The sequence below is a fragment of the Triticum aestivum genome, chromosome 2A, assembly GCF_018294505.1.
Source record: "Triticum aestivum cultivar Chinese Spring chromosome 2A, IWGSC CS RefSeq v2.1, whole genome shotgun sequence".
NCBI lineage: Eukaryota > Viridiplantae > Streptophyta > Magnoliopsida > Poales > Poaceae > Triticum > Triticum aestivum.
Genome location: NC_057797.1, coordinates 22,518,259 through 22,532,516, shown reverse-complemented (window position 1 = coordinate 22,532,516; position 14,258 = coordinate 22,518,259). Strand labels below are relative to the sequence as shown.

The following is a 14,258-nucleotide window of genomic DNA, read 5'->3' as shown; positions in this document are numbered from 1 at the left end:
GCGGACGCCGGTGCTCTCCGATACGGCGGACGTGACTTGAGGACTTGGGGCGGCTACAGATGGAACCTGCGTCCTGCGAGGATGAGAGCTCGGAGAAAGAGAGGGAAATGGCTGGGAAAAGACAACGGAGGTTTTTGAAGATAAGGTAAGGGGCACATGGCTGGTTGGGGCTAGTAAAAACATATGTGAACGTGTGCGGTAGGATTAGATGGGATCCAATGCTATGTGGACAGCGGAACGCTGTCCGTGATCGGTGAATAGTTTCTCTATTTTTTTTACCATTTGTTAATTACATTTGTCAAAATTTTATTGTAGATGTGGCTATATCTCAGTCTACTGAAACTTAACCAAGTCTCAGTTAGTGATGTAGTACAAGAAGAAAAAGAAAAAAATGAAGATGATTTTTCCTTTTTTGCATGAATCTCCATGAAAATGGAAGATCAAAAGAATATAGTATCGATTGAGACGTAACGCATGTCTCAGTCGACGGAGTACTTAGTAAAACTGTTTTATTACACATTCAATTTTGTTCAATGTGATTTTAACTACTAAAAGAGTTTCACTTTGATGCATGAGCAACGAATGGAAACGTTTGAAACCATAAACACAAATTTATAGCTAGCGCCACCATCTAATCTAATTACTCATACGTCTTACGGTATATATAGGTCGAGTCGAGAGAGAAACAAATCAGACGACGACCATGGCTCCTCTCCAAGCCCTCTCCTCCGTCCTCGTCCTCCTGCTCCTCACGCAGCACGCGCGCACGGCGAGGGCGAGCACGCTGGAGGACACGTGCAGGCTCGTCGGCACCGGCGGGTCGCAGGACTACGACTTCTGCGTGAAGACGCTGGGGGCGCACCCGGCGAGCGCGACGGCCGACGAGCTCGGCCTGGCCGTCATCGCGTTGAGGATGGCCAGGGTGACGGCCAAGGCCACCGGCGACCGCATCGCCCAGCTGCGGGCCGCCGAGACGTCGCCCCGGCGGCGTCTGGGGCTGGACGAGTGCGCCAAGGATTACGCCTGGACGGTGCGCCGGCTGGAGCGCGCCGTCAAGGACTTCGCCACGGGCGGGGACGAGGACAGGCTGAGGGAGGTGACCGCCTTGCTGGAGGTTCGTGGCACGCCGGTGCGCTGTGACAAGATGTTCGTCCTCTGGGCCGGCGAGAGGTCGCCGCTGACCGACGCGGACCGCGAGCTGGACAGTGTGATCGAGCTGGCGTTTAATATCTTGTGGCATGCCGTAAACAATAGGGAAAAATGAGCAAGTAGCAGAGGCCTTCTTCTACCTCCGGAAGAGAAATGGCCATCTTTTCCGGCAATGAAATATGTGACGTGCAACAATATAATGAGTAATAATAAATAACTTGACAATTTCCAATGGAGATTGTAGGGAGCAGGATCCCCTGACGTACGGCCCCTGACGTGGGGCCACTGACAGGTGGGTCCGGGCCCACACGGCAGTGTGTGGGCCGTACGTCAGAGGAGCTGCGTCCAGATTGTAGGACGCTGTGGTCTTATCAGTATTTATTTATTTGAAAAATGACGCTGAAGATTTTTTCTGATTCACAAAAGTTCATTCAGATCAGGCGAGGAAGGTTACCGTTCGATTTTCACTGACAATTAGCTTTTTGATTGAGGGTTCAGTGATTCTCCAGCTACATGTGTCTTGTGTACGTGGTACTTTTCGCTGAATCTCCTTTTCATTATGTAACCTCTCTGGCCTTTACAAAAAAGACGTTCTCATAACTAAATGCCTTTCTTGTGATTCTGGTAGGCCCATAGGCCCACCTACGGCACATGCATGTACACCATGTTTCTCTACTGTAATTTAATGTTATATTTAGATGTTACAAAAAAATCGTTTACATGTTACACAAAAGAGTTCAGGGTTCACTCAGTGAAATAATTGCTTTGCAGGTGTACATTTCCTGAAAGAGACTGATGTGCTGAACTTTCCAGAATCCCGATTGGTCGCTAATATAACCTTTTCTACTTTTGTTGAAATGTTCGAAGGAATTTCCCTTATTTTAGGTTTTCAACTTGAGGAGTTTCATACTTTTGGAGTGCAGCCATCTACATATATAATATGATTCTCAAAAATTCATTATGAGGTAAAATCATTATATACATATTGTTTCCTGTATTTTTCATGTGAGTAGGGCCAGCTTATTGTATGATTAATAAGACATTTTTGTGTAGTTCACCATTTATTTTATTATGTCTATATAAACAAGATTTTTTTTTTTGTTATTTGGCCTCACAAATGTTCTTTCTTGAACAGCAACCAGCAGAGAACATGAACAACGATAGTGATGAGAAAGGAAGGAGTCGAGTATGCCACACACTGATACGATGGTTTCCCCTGTGTTCTCTTTGGTAATCCACTTCGTCACCGACTCAAATTGTTTACTGGTGAGCTAACAAGACGGTATTGTGTCTTCCCTCTTTCTTTGTAAGTGAATGATTTCAGGTTCTTGGGCATTATTCAACTGCTATACTTGTGGAAAAAAATGTACTAAACTTGTGAGATGGATTGATTAATGGGCAGTGGAATGTGATTAGGGCTCGCAATTTAGAAACAATGAGATGCAACTACAAAGAATGGGTTGGTTAATGGGTAGTGAAATGGGATTAGGGCTCTGCACAGTTATGAGTTGCAACTACAAAGCGTGGATTGATTAATGGGTAGTAGAATGGGATTAGGGCTCTGCACAATTATGAGGTGCAACTACAAAGAATGGATTGATTAATTGTTAGTGGAATGGGATTAGGGATCGCAATTTACAAACAACTCAAAAACGCTAAAAGTAACAAAAATATGAGTCGCACTTGGGTATGTGGTTGAAAAGAAAATGAAACATTGAAATGCTTTTGCCTCCCAAAGAGGCCTACGTATCCGCATTTTCATCGACGGGAAAATGTTCCAGAATCTAGGGGTTTCATCACCTGCTACTGTAACTGTTGTGTGTAAACATGAGAGGTGCGCCTCTCATTACATCCCATATTTGCTTGAATGCAAATGTTTTAACTATTATGTGTATATAAATGAGAGACGCATCTCATTACCTCCATATTTGTTGGCAGGTCAATGTTTCTAGATAGGGTGCTATTCAATTCTAACTGATTTAACATAAACATTTTGGCTAAAAAAGGTTAAACAATTGACAATTGCAACATATGCATGAGGATAAATATTTGTGCCCCGTTGAGATGCACGAGCAATTATCTAGGATGATGGGACTCAACAAATTGTCAAATTTGGAGGGAACACCAAAAGGATTTGGAGCGGGGTGACAACGAAGTGAAGTACTAATAATAGAGTGACCGGGTTTAATTAATCAGGACATTGTTAAGGCGGTTCAGCAATTCTTTATATCAGGAATTATGCCCGAAGTTGTAAATGATACTACCATTGTTCTTATTCCCAAAGTGAAAAATCCTCAGTCCATCGAGGAATTCAGACCGATCAGCCTTTGCAATGTCATTTATAAAATTATTTCGAAGTGCCTAGTGAATAGACTGAGACCTATTCTGGATGGTATGATCTCTGTTCCTTTATCCCTGGAAGGTTAATTTCAGATAACGCACTTATTGCTTTCGAATGTATTCATTCGTTAAGTACTTTAAAAGATCAGTGATACGTCTCCAACGTATCTATAATTTTTGATTGCTCCATGCTATATTATCTACTGTTTTGGACTATATTGGGCTTTATTTTCCACTTTTATATTGTTTTTGGGACTAACCTATTAACCGGAGGCACAACCCAGAATTGTTGTTTTTTGCCTATTTCAGTGTTTCGAAGAAACGGAATATCAAACGGAGTCCAAACAGAAAAATCCTTTTTGGAACGTGATTTTCTTCCCGAATATGACACAGGAAACTTGGACCCTACGCCAAGGAACGCCGGGGGCGGTAACGAGGGTAGGGGCGCCCCCCCCCCCTAGGGCGCGCCCCCTGCCTCGTGGGCCCCTCGACGCTCCACCAATGTACTTCCTCCTCTTATATATATCCACATACCCCCAAACAAACAGAAAAGGAGCCAAAAACCTAATTCCACCGCCGCAACTTTCTGTATCCACGAGATCCCATCTTGGGGCCTGTTCCGGAGCTCCGCCGGAGAGGGCCGTCATCACGGAGGGCTTCTACATTATCATAGCCTCTCCGATGAAGTGTGAGTAGTTTACCTCAGACCTTCGGGTCCATAGTTAGTAGCTAGATGGCTTCTTCTCTCTTTTTGGATCTCAATACAATGTTCTCCCCCTCTCTTGTGGAGATCTATTCGATGTAATCTTCTTCTTTTTGTGGTGTGTTTGTTGAGACCGATGAATTGTGGGTTTATGATCAAGTCTATCTATGAATAATATTTGAAATCTTCTCTGAATTCTTTTATGTATGATTGGTTATCTTTGCAAGTCTCTTCGAATTATCCGTTTGGTTTGGCCAATTAGATTGGTAGTTCTTGCCATGGGAGAAGTGCTTAGCTTTGGGTTCGATCTTGCGGTGTCCTTTCCCAGTGACAGAAGGGGCAGCAAGGCACATATTGTATCGTTGCCATCGAGGATAACAAGATGGGGTTTATTTCATATTGCATGAATTTATCTCTCTACATCATGTCATCTTGCTTAAAGCGTTACTCTGTTTTTAACTTAATACTCTAGATGCATGCTGGATAGCGGTCGATGAGTGGAGTAATAGTAGTAGATGCAGAATCGCTTCGATCTACTTGTCACGGACGTGGTGCCTATATACATGATCATGCCTAGATATTCTCATAACTATGCTCAATTCTGTCAATTGCTCAACAGTAATTTGTTCACCCACCGTAGAATACTTATGCTCTTGAGAGAAGCCACTAGTGAAACCTATGGCCCCCGGGTCTATTCTCATCACATCAATCTCCATCACTTTTACTTTGCTTTGCTTTTTACTTTGCCCTTTTACTTTTACTTTGCATCTCTATACCAAAAATACCAAAAATATTATCTATCAGATCTCACTCTCGTAAGTGACCGTGAAGGGATTGACAACCCCTAATCGTGTTGGTTGCGTTGAGCTCTTTGTGTTGTGTAGGTACGAGGGACTTGCGCGTGGCCTCCTACTGGATTGATACCTTGGTTCTCAAAAACTGAGGGAAATACTTACGCTACTCTGCTGCATCATCCTTTCCTCTTCGGGGAAAACCAAGCAAGCTCAAGAGGTAGCAAGAAGAATTTCTGGCGCCGTTGCCGGGGAGTCTACGCAAAAAGTCAACATACCAAGTACCCATCACAATCCCTATCTCTCGCATTACATTAGTTGCCATTTGCCTCTGATGGCTTCTCGCCCCTCGTTGGTTACCCCAAGTGTAAGGTTTGAGATGCAGTGTAGCGGTAGTTTTCCCTTGGCAAAGATACCAAGGATCGAATCCCCAGAGACTCCCAGTTTCAACAAGAAGGTGTCAATCGCTAACGGCACCGTGTATTAGCAATCAACGTGGACCTGCACACAGATACAAATAACTTTGTTCCCAACGAGTACATAGAGGTTGTCAATCCCTCCGGCCTTGTCGTTTACAAAGGATTAAACGCAAGTGATAATAGTGATGGATAGCTGCAAAAAGTAAATAAAAGCAGGCAAGTAAATAGCGATGTGATCAATGATAGGAATATGGACCGGGGCGCCATGATGTTCACTAGTGATGTCTCTCCCAAAAGATGATAAAACAGCTATGCGAGGTAAACAAATTACAGCTGGGCAATTGACAGGATTATGTGCGCAAACCAATGCTAACTATATTGCAAGATTGGTAGAGGTTCAAAGCATGGGCAGTACGCCAAGGTAAGTAGACCGAAATCCATCTGCATCTACTACTAATCATCCACCTTGAGATATCTATCCAGAACATCTCGCTGGTATTAAGTTGCGAGCCCCACCCAAAGTGTAAACTCAAAGCAACAGACAACTGCATTAAAATAACTTTGCGTAAAGTAAACAATCCTTGCACCCGCGGGCACAAGCACCGTTGTTTTCCCCCTTGTGGCAACAGCACATCCCCTAGACTCATGTTTCTGTCACTCAAGCTAGTCATCGAGGGGCATGAACCCACAATCAAGCATAACGTTCCCTCTTGGAGTTACTATCTACTACTCGGCCAAAGCAATACACAGCAACGGAGAACATGCAAGAATTACTTACGAACATAAATATAAAAGAGGTAAATCAAATATATTACTCAAACACAATCTGAACATAATCTCACAATCCATCGGATCCCAGCAAACTCATCATAGCAACAGCATAAGGATTACATATGTGCCTCGATCATGTAGGGCAGCTCACGAGGTCTAATTAGTGAAGCACAAGAAGGGGAGGAGAACATCACATAGCTACTGATCATGGACCCATGGTCCAAGGGAGACTACTCACGCATCATCCGGGAGGCGTCCATGGTGGTGGAGAAGGTCCCGGTGGTGATCCTCCCCTCCGGCAGGGTGCCGGGAAGAGTTCTCCTGGCGCTCCCGATCTTGGAAGCGCGGCGGCGGCGGAACAGAGATGAGATCGCGAAAAAGGGTTCCCGTCTCGAGGGTTTCGGCACGAGTGTTAAATATAGGCCAAACGGTGACGTCAGAGGGCACCTGGGGGGACCCAGGCGCCCCCCCCCCCCCCCCGGCGCGGCCAGGAGGGGGCCCGCGCCACCAGGGCGCCTGGGGCCCTGGTGGCCCCCCTCCGGCTCTCCTTCGGGGTCCTGGAAGGTTCCGGAACGCTGATTTTTTATATATTTTTTCCGGAATTTTTCTGGCAGTTTTCGTAATGGAAAAACCTGAAATACAAAAACAGCAGAAAACAGAAACTGGCACTGGGATGCACTGAGTTAATAGGTTAGTCCAAATATGATTAAAATTGTATGGAAGTGTATAAATATCATAGCAATATCACCCAAAAGAGGCATGGAGCAAGCAGAAATTATAGATACATTTTGGACGTATCAGCCTCTCGTTTTCCTCTCCCCCACTTCACCCTTGCCGTTTTATTCGCCCTCTCCTTCTCCTTCTCCTTCTCCTTCTCCATTCGCCTTTTTCTCCCTTGCCTTTTGCTTGCTCGTGTGTTGGATTGCTTGTTTGTCGCAATGGCTCAAGATACTACCAAATTGTGTGACTTCACCAATACCAACAATAATGATTTCCTGCTCGTCCTCGAGTAGGTAAATGATAACAAGAATAATTTCTGTGGTGACATGCTATTAACCATATAGGACTTTTTCATAGTCACATGACAAAAGCTATCAGAGACAATGATTCTATAGTAATTAAGTCGCTTTGAGAAAATCTCAAAGAACTAAAAGTTTTTTAACATGAAACTGAAGCATCAAATAGATTTGCAATGAGCATGGTATGTAAATATGATATAGTGATATCTAGCTTGCCCCCTTTAGTGAAGCAAAACATAAATGCAGGGGCACCTCCAAGGTTTAAGTGACGACTAGATACAATGATTTCAGAATAAACGATATCACAATCATGCAAAAGACAATGCTACTTTGGGACAATGCACATTACACTCAGAATGACAATCATGCTCTCAGTTGTCGGTGCTTTTTAAAAGAAGGTGGAGACTCTCGAACCGTGGCTTTTGTTGGCAAGGTTGAAAACCCGTAGTCGGAAACAAAGACAAAGCATGTACCAGAGCTCTTGGTTTTAAAAACAGGGGTAATAATTTTTTTGATATGCATGTTTTGTCAACGAATGCTAGCAGCTAACCCAATTACTTCTTGAGCTGGACAAGTTTCGAGGAATGGCTCCTGAATGAGGATCATAACATCCTCTTAATCTCCTTTGTTTATCACTGCCAAAGTTTTCTGATTTCTCATGAACAAAGCGTGAAGGAATATTCATTTGTTATATTAATTTTTAATGAGCCGGGTGCACTCAATGCCAATTCCTTCTCATATTATGGGTTGCACATTATACATGCAATCCCGGGGGTGAAGCTTGTCCAACTTAAAAAGATCATGAATTAACCACTACTTCCTCATAAACTTAAAACAGAGGCACAATATAGGAACTTTATTTGAATATTTTGAGATGGTACACGAAAGTCTTCGTTAGGAATGGCAGGTAAATACCATGTATAGGAAGGTATGGTGGACTCATATGGCATAACTAGTTTAAAGGATTTGGATGCACAAGCAGTCAGTCCGCTTAGTGCAGGCGAAGGCTAGCAAAAGACTGGGAGCGACCAACTTAGTGAGCAATGACGGTCATAATCATGCAGAGCGACAAAGCAACATTGAATCAGGCATGGAAGTTATATCGCTACTCAGAAATAAAAGATCATCAAGGCTTGACAGACTTTCTTTACAGTCTTGAATATGCGTGAGCATACGCCAAGTCAATCAAAATAAATTCTCGAAGGAAGATATCACTAACCATACCACATCATATTCAAACAAATCATGTTGGTACTCCAATATCACATTGGAAACCCTCCAGCTATTTGAAACTAACCATAAGCAAACTTAAATTACCAAGCAACATCATGCATGTAGCATCTTTATCATAGACATATCAACATTGCAACAGAAGCAAACTCTCTTAATAAGATAATCATGATAGTAAGAGAGTTCAAGCAACCAACTAAACAAAAGCTCTTTGAAAAGATAAGCATGACAACTAAGAGCTGAGCAAGGTAGTAGCTATTGAAAGACAAAGAACACACACAGCAAAGATAGACATGAAAATTCCATGTTATGTTCTAGGTAGAAGTGGAGCATGTTTCTCTCCCACATAAAGAAAGCCGAGTTCCGACTCGTTATTAAAAGCTAAAGAAAACTAAAAGGAAAACTAAAAGCAAGACTCTCCAAGCATAGCACATAGCACATGAAGTGATAAAAATATAGTGGAACGAAAGACGAACTCATAATGTCGATGGAGAAGGGGATGCACGGGGGGCATCCCCAAGCTTAGACGCTTGAGTCTTCTTGAATATTTCTTGAGGGTGCACGGGGGCATCCCCAAGCTTGAGCGCTTGACACTCCTGAATCTTTTCATCATCTTCCCTCGAACACTTGAAAACTCCCTTCATACAAAACTCATCATAATCTGATTAGCGAGGTTAGTACCCACAATAGTATAATTGTTCCTTGCTGGAAATAAATATATTCTTGAAAGTATACTGTTTCTCTAGATTGCCATAAATTTTTGCAAAGAATAAGCAAGCTTAAGGCTCGCAAAATGAAGGAAAGGCAAAACAGTACAGAATCTGTGAAAAACAGACCAGCAGGCAGTAAATGATTTTTTTCGGGGCACTTATGCAACTCCAATCAAAAAACTCAGAACAGACGTCTGAAAGACAATTATATAGATCACGCTGTGGAAAAAATTCAGACCAAAAAGATGATCTGGTGATTTTATGCGAATTTTTCTGTACGAGGACAGAATCTGTTTCCTGGACAGCACGTCACAACTCTTGATCTTTCCTGCAATCAGAGGCTATACCTGGCACAAAACTGAAAAGTAAAGATACAATGATGATGCTACTGTAGTAACAACATCAAGACACAACAAAAGCAAAATAAAATTTTTATTCATTTGGGTTGCCTCCCAAAAGCGCTTTCTTTTATGCCTTTAAGCTAGGCATAATGCATAGAGATCAAGTCTTATCAAGAGTAAGAGAATAGCTAGCCCGTGTCACGGACTCAAACGGTAACTTAATCTTCTTTCGAGGGAAGTGTTCCATCCCTTTCTTGAGAGGAAATTGGAATCTTATATTCCCCTCTTTCATGTCAATGATGGTACCAACGGTGCGAAGAAAAGGGCGTCCCAAAATAATTGGACAAGAAGGTTCACACTCAATGTCCATAATAGTGAAATCAATGGGAACATAATTATCATTGACAATAATAAGAACATCATCAATCCTCCCCAAAGGTTTCTTTAAGGAAGAATCAACAAAACGAATACCAAAAGAACAAGGATCATAAGGTTTCAAATTAAGCATGTCATATATCCTTTTGGGCATAACGGAGGTACTAGCTCCAACATCACATAAAGCATGGCAAGAGAAGTTATTCAGTTTAATTTTAATCGTAGGATCCCAACCATCTTCTAGCTTTCTAGGAATGGAGGCTTCTAATTTAAGTTTCTCCTCCCTAGCTTTGATGAGAGCATTAGTGATATGCTCTGTGAAGGCAAGGTTAAGCGTGCTAGTGCGTGGATCTCTAGACATCTTGTGAAGGAAATCAATAACTTCGGTAAGAGTGCAATTATCAAAATCAAGGTCACTACTATCAAGTAAAGTGGTAGTGGTGTCCTTTAGGATCACTTGTTTGGTAGTTTCTATAGTCATAGCATCACCATTAATAGGTCCAATGGGACCAGGAGTGCGTTGGGTGCTAAGAGTTTGGGTATCTTCAACAACTTGGATAGTAGTAACAGTGTGGTGGGTAGGAAGGCTCTTAATTCTATCTTCTTCCTCCCTTTCTCTAGCCCATCTTTCTTTAAGTTTAGCCAACATCCTAATGTTTTCATTAATTTGCACTTGAATAGCATTCATAGGAGTGGCCGTCCTCTCCTCAAGAGGAGAAGTTCTAATTTTAAGCAATTCTACCTCATGGGCTAAATTGTCTACCTTTGAAGAAAGATCATCTAGTTTGTTTAGTTTCTCTTATACACTTTTATTAAAAGCTTTTTGAGTAGTGATGAAATCTTTAAGCATAATCTCTAGTTCAGTAGTGGAGTTCTTGGTGCTAGGATAAGCATTGTTGTTCCCATAAGAGTTAGAGGGGAACGGTCTAGGATTGCTACCAAAATTACTCCTATAAGCATTGTTATTAAAATTGTTTCTAGAGACAAAGTTCACATCTACTTGTTCTTGAGCAATCAACAGAAGATTGCTTCGAAAGTAGAGACATAATCAAGTCAACTTTTTCATTTAGGGAGGAGATCTCCTCGACAGAGTTTACCTTCCTACCTATTGGAGCGCGTTCGGTGTGCCATTGGGAATAGTTGGTCATCATCTCATCGAGAAGTTTTGTGGCAGCACCAAGTGTAGTTGACATAAATGTTCCTCCCGCGGCCGAATCTAGCAAGTTCCGCGAGGTAAAGTTCAAGCCTGCATAAAAAGTTTGGATAACCATCCAAGTAGACAAACAGTGAGTAGGGCAGTTCTTGACAAGAGATTTCATGCGTTCCCAAGCTTGGGCAACGTGTTCATTATCCAATTGTTTAAAATTCATTATGGTACTTCTTAGTTGGATAATTTTAGCAGGTGGATAGTACTTTCCAATAAAAGCATCTTTGCACTTGTCCCATGAATCTATGCTATTTCTAGGCAAAGACTGAAACCAAACTTTAGCTCCTCCTCTCAAGGAGAAAGGAAAAAGCTTAAGCTTAACAATATTACCATCTATTTCTTGGTACTTTTGCATATCACAGAGTGCAACAAAATTGTTCAAGTGTAAAGCAGCATCATCTCCAGCACCGGAGAATTGATCTTTCATGACCAAGTTCAATAAAGCAGGTTTAATCTCATAAGAAGATGCTGAAGTGGCAGGTGTAGTAATGGGTGTGCAGATAAAGTCATCGTTGTTATGACTAGTGAAGTCACACAACTTGGTGTTCTTGGTGGAACCCATAGCAGCAAGCAAGCAACATAACTATTTTTGTGATTTTCGATAAAGGACACTAAAGCAAAAACTGAAAGGTAAACTAACAAGACCAAAAAACAAAGGTAAAATATAGCGTGCAACTCCCCTATCTCGGAGAGTGGAGTCCCCGGCAACGGCGCCAGAAAACACCCTTGATGGCTTCTCGCCCCTCGTTGGTTACCCCAAGTGTAAGGTTTGAGATGCAGTGTAGCGGTAGTTTTCCCTTGGCAAAGATACCAAGGATCGAATCCCCAGAGACTCCCAGTTTCAACAAGAAGGTGTCAATCTCTAACGGCACCGTGTATTAGCAATCAACGTGGACCTGCACACAGATACAAATAACTTTGTTCCCAACGAGTACAGAGAGGTTGTCAATCCCTCCGGCCTTGTCGTTTACAAAGGATTAAACGCAAGTGATAATAGTGATGGATAGCTGCAAAAAGTAAATAAAAGCGGGAAAGTAAATAGCGATGTGATCAATGATAGGAATATGGACCGGGGCGCCATGATGTTCACTAGTGATGTCTCTCCCAAAAGACGATAAAACAGCTATGCGAGGTAAACAAATTACAGCTGGGCAATTGACAGGATTATGTGCGCAAACCAATGCTAACTATATTGCAAGATTGGTAGAGGTTCAAAGCATGGGCAGTACGCCAAGGTAAGTAGACCGAAGGCTCCTGCCGTCTCAATCGTGTTTCAGCGTTTCTGGATGCTAATGGGGCTTGGAGGGCAGAGCGCCTCCGTGAATACTTTTGGGAGATGAATGTTCAGCATATTCTCAAAATTCGAACTTCTCCAAGACAGCGTTCTGACTTCATTTCATGGTATCTAGAGAAGAGTGGTGTTTTCTCAGTTAGAAGTGCTTACAAATTGGCTACATGTGATCACAACATGACATTTTCTGAAGGGGCAACAAGTGTGTCGGCGAGTGGAACCCGTTCCCTATGGAACTGCGTATGGCAATCATCGGTCCCGCAGAAGATGAAGATCACTGCATGGCAAGTTATAACGGGGGCTTTACCTACGCAGAAGTGTAAGGTGTTACGTCACATACCCACAACATCCATGTCGGTTGTGTGGACTTGAGGAGGAACGCACCTTCCATGCCTTGGTTGCATGCGTTCACGCGAGATGAATCTGGTTATAGATGCGGGACAGATGGCCTCTCCCACCGGACGAGTTTCTTATTGATAACGGCAGGGAATGGCTTATGCACCTCCTGTGTAGAGTTTCTAATGATGTACGGGACATGATCATCATGCTAGTTTGGCGCATTTGGCAGCTTAGGAATGACCAGACCCATGGTAAGGAGGTTCCGCCTGTCCCAGCTACGGTGGACTTCCTAGAGAGTTACTACAGATCCATCAAGCTTGCTGGTCGTTATTCGGTGGACGAAATTCTGAAAGGAAAAATGCCATCTTCGGCGGTTCCTATAGCTCTTCCGGAGAAGGAAAACATACCACTATCTTGGCCGGCGCCGGATCTGGGTTATGTTGCCCTAACTGTTGACGGTTCTTTCCCGGGAACAGATAGCTCGACAGCGGCCGGAATGGTGTTGCGCGACCATCAAGGACAGATCATCTTTGCAGCGTACCGTGTCCTGTTCCACTGCAACGACGCTCTGGAGGCTGAACTTCACGCGCTGCTGCAGGGTATGGCCTTGGCCATCCAACACTCGGTCCTTCCGGTCGTCGTCCAGTCAGACTCCTATGAAGCCTTGGCGAATCTCTCAAGCGATGCTTTATCTCGCTCCGCCTACGGTCATTTGGTTCTAGAGATTAAGGAGTTGATAAGTAATAGGGAGTTTGTACCTCTGAAAATTTGTCGGTCTCAGAATAGAGTTGCCGATCGTTAGGCCAATTATAGTCGTTCCGAACAGACTACAGCAGTGTGGCTGCGTTCGGTTCCACCTTGTATTGAGGATTTGTGGCCTCTCGACTGTAACACTATGACATTTGAATAAAACTCTCTTTACTCCGCAGAAAAAAAAACCATGCATGCTTGTCCATGCCGGTGCTCCCTCGGGAGGACGGGGCGACGGCGGACGCGGACGCCGGTGCTCTCCGATACGGCGGACGTGACTTGAGGACTTGGGGCGGCTACAGATGGAACCTGCGTCCTGCGAGGATGAGAGCTCGGAGAAAGAGAGGGAAATGGCTGGGAAAAGACAACGGAGGTTTTTGAAGATAAGGTAAGGGGCACATGGCTGGTTGGGGCTAGTAAAAACATATGTGAACGTGTGCGGTAGGATTAGATGGGATCCAATGCTATGTGGACAGCGGAACGCTGTCCGTGATCGGTGAATAGTTTCTCTATTTTTTTTACCATTTGTTAATTACATTTGTCAAAATTTTATTGTAGATGTGGCTATATCTCAGTCTACTGAAACTTAACCAAGTCTCAGTCAGTGATGTAGTACAAGAAGAAAAAGAAAAAAATGAAGATGATTTTTCCTTTTTTGCATGAATCTCCATGAAAATGGAAGATCAAAAGAATATAGTATCGATTGAGACGTAACGCATGTCTCAGTCGACGGAGTACTTAGTAAAACTGTTTTATTACACATTCAATTTTGTTCAATGTGATTTTAACTACTAAAAGAGTTTCACTTTGATGCATGAGCAAC

The 14,258-nt window shown here is 43.1% G+C and overlaps 1 pseudogene; it reads left to right on the top strand.

The window, feature by feature from the left end:
• Positions 1-580: 580 nt before the first annotated feature.
• Positions 581-1,181, top strand: LOC123184399 (putative invertase inhibitor; annotated as a pseudogene).
• Positions 1,182-14,258: the final 13,077 nt, after the last annotated feature.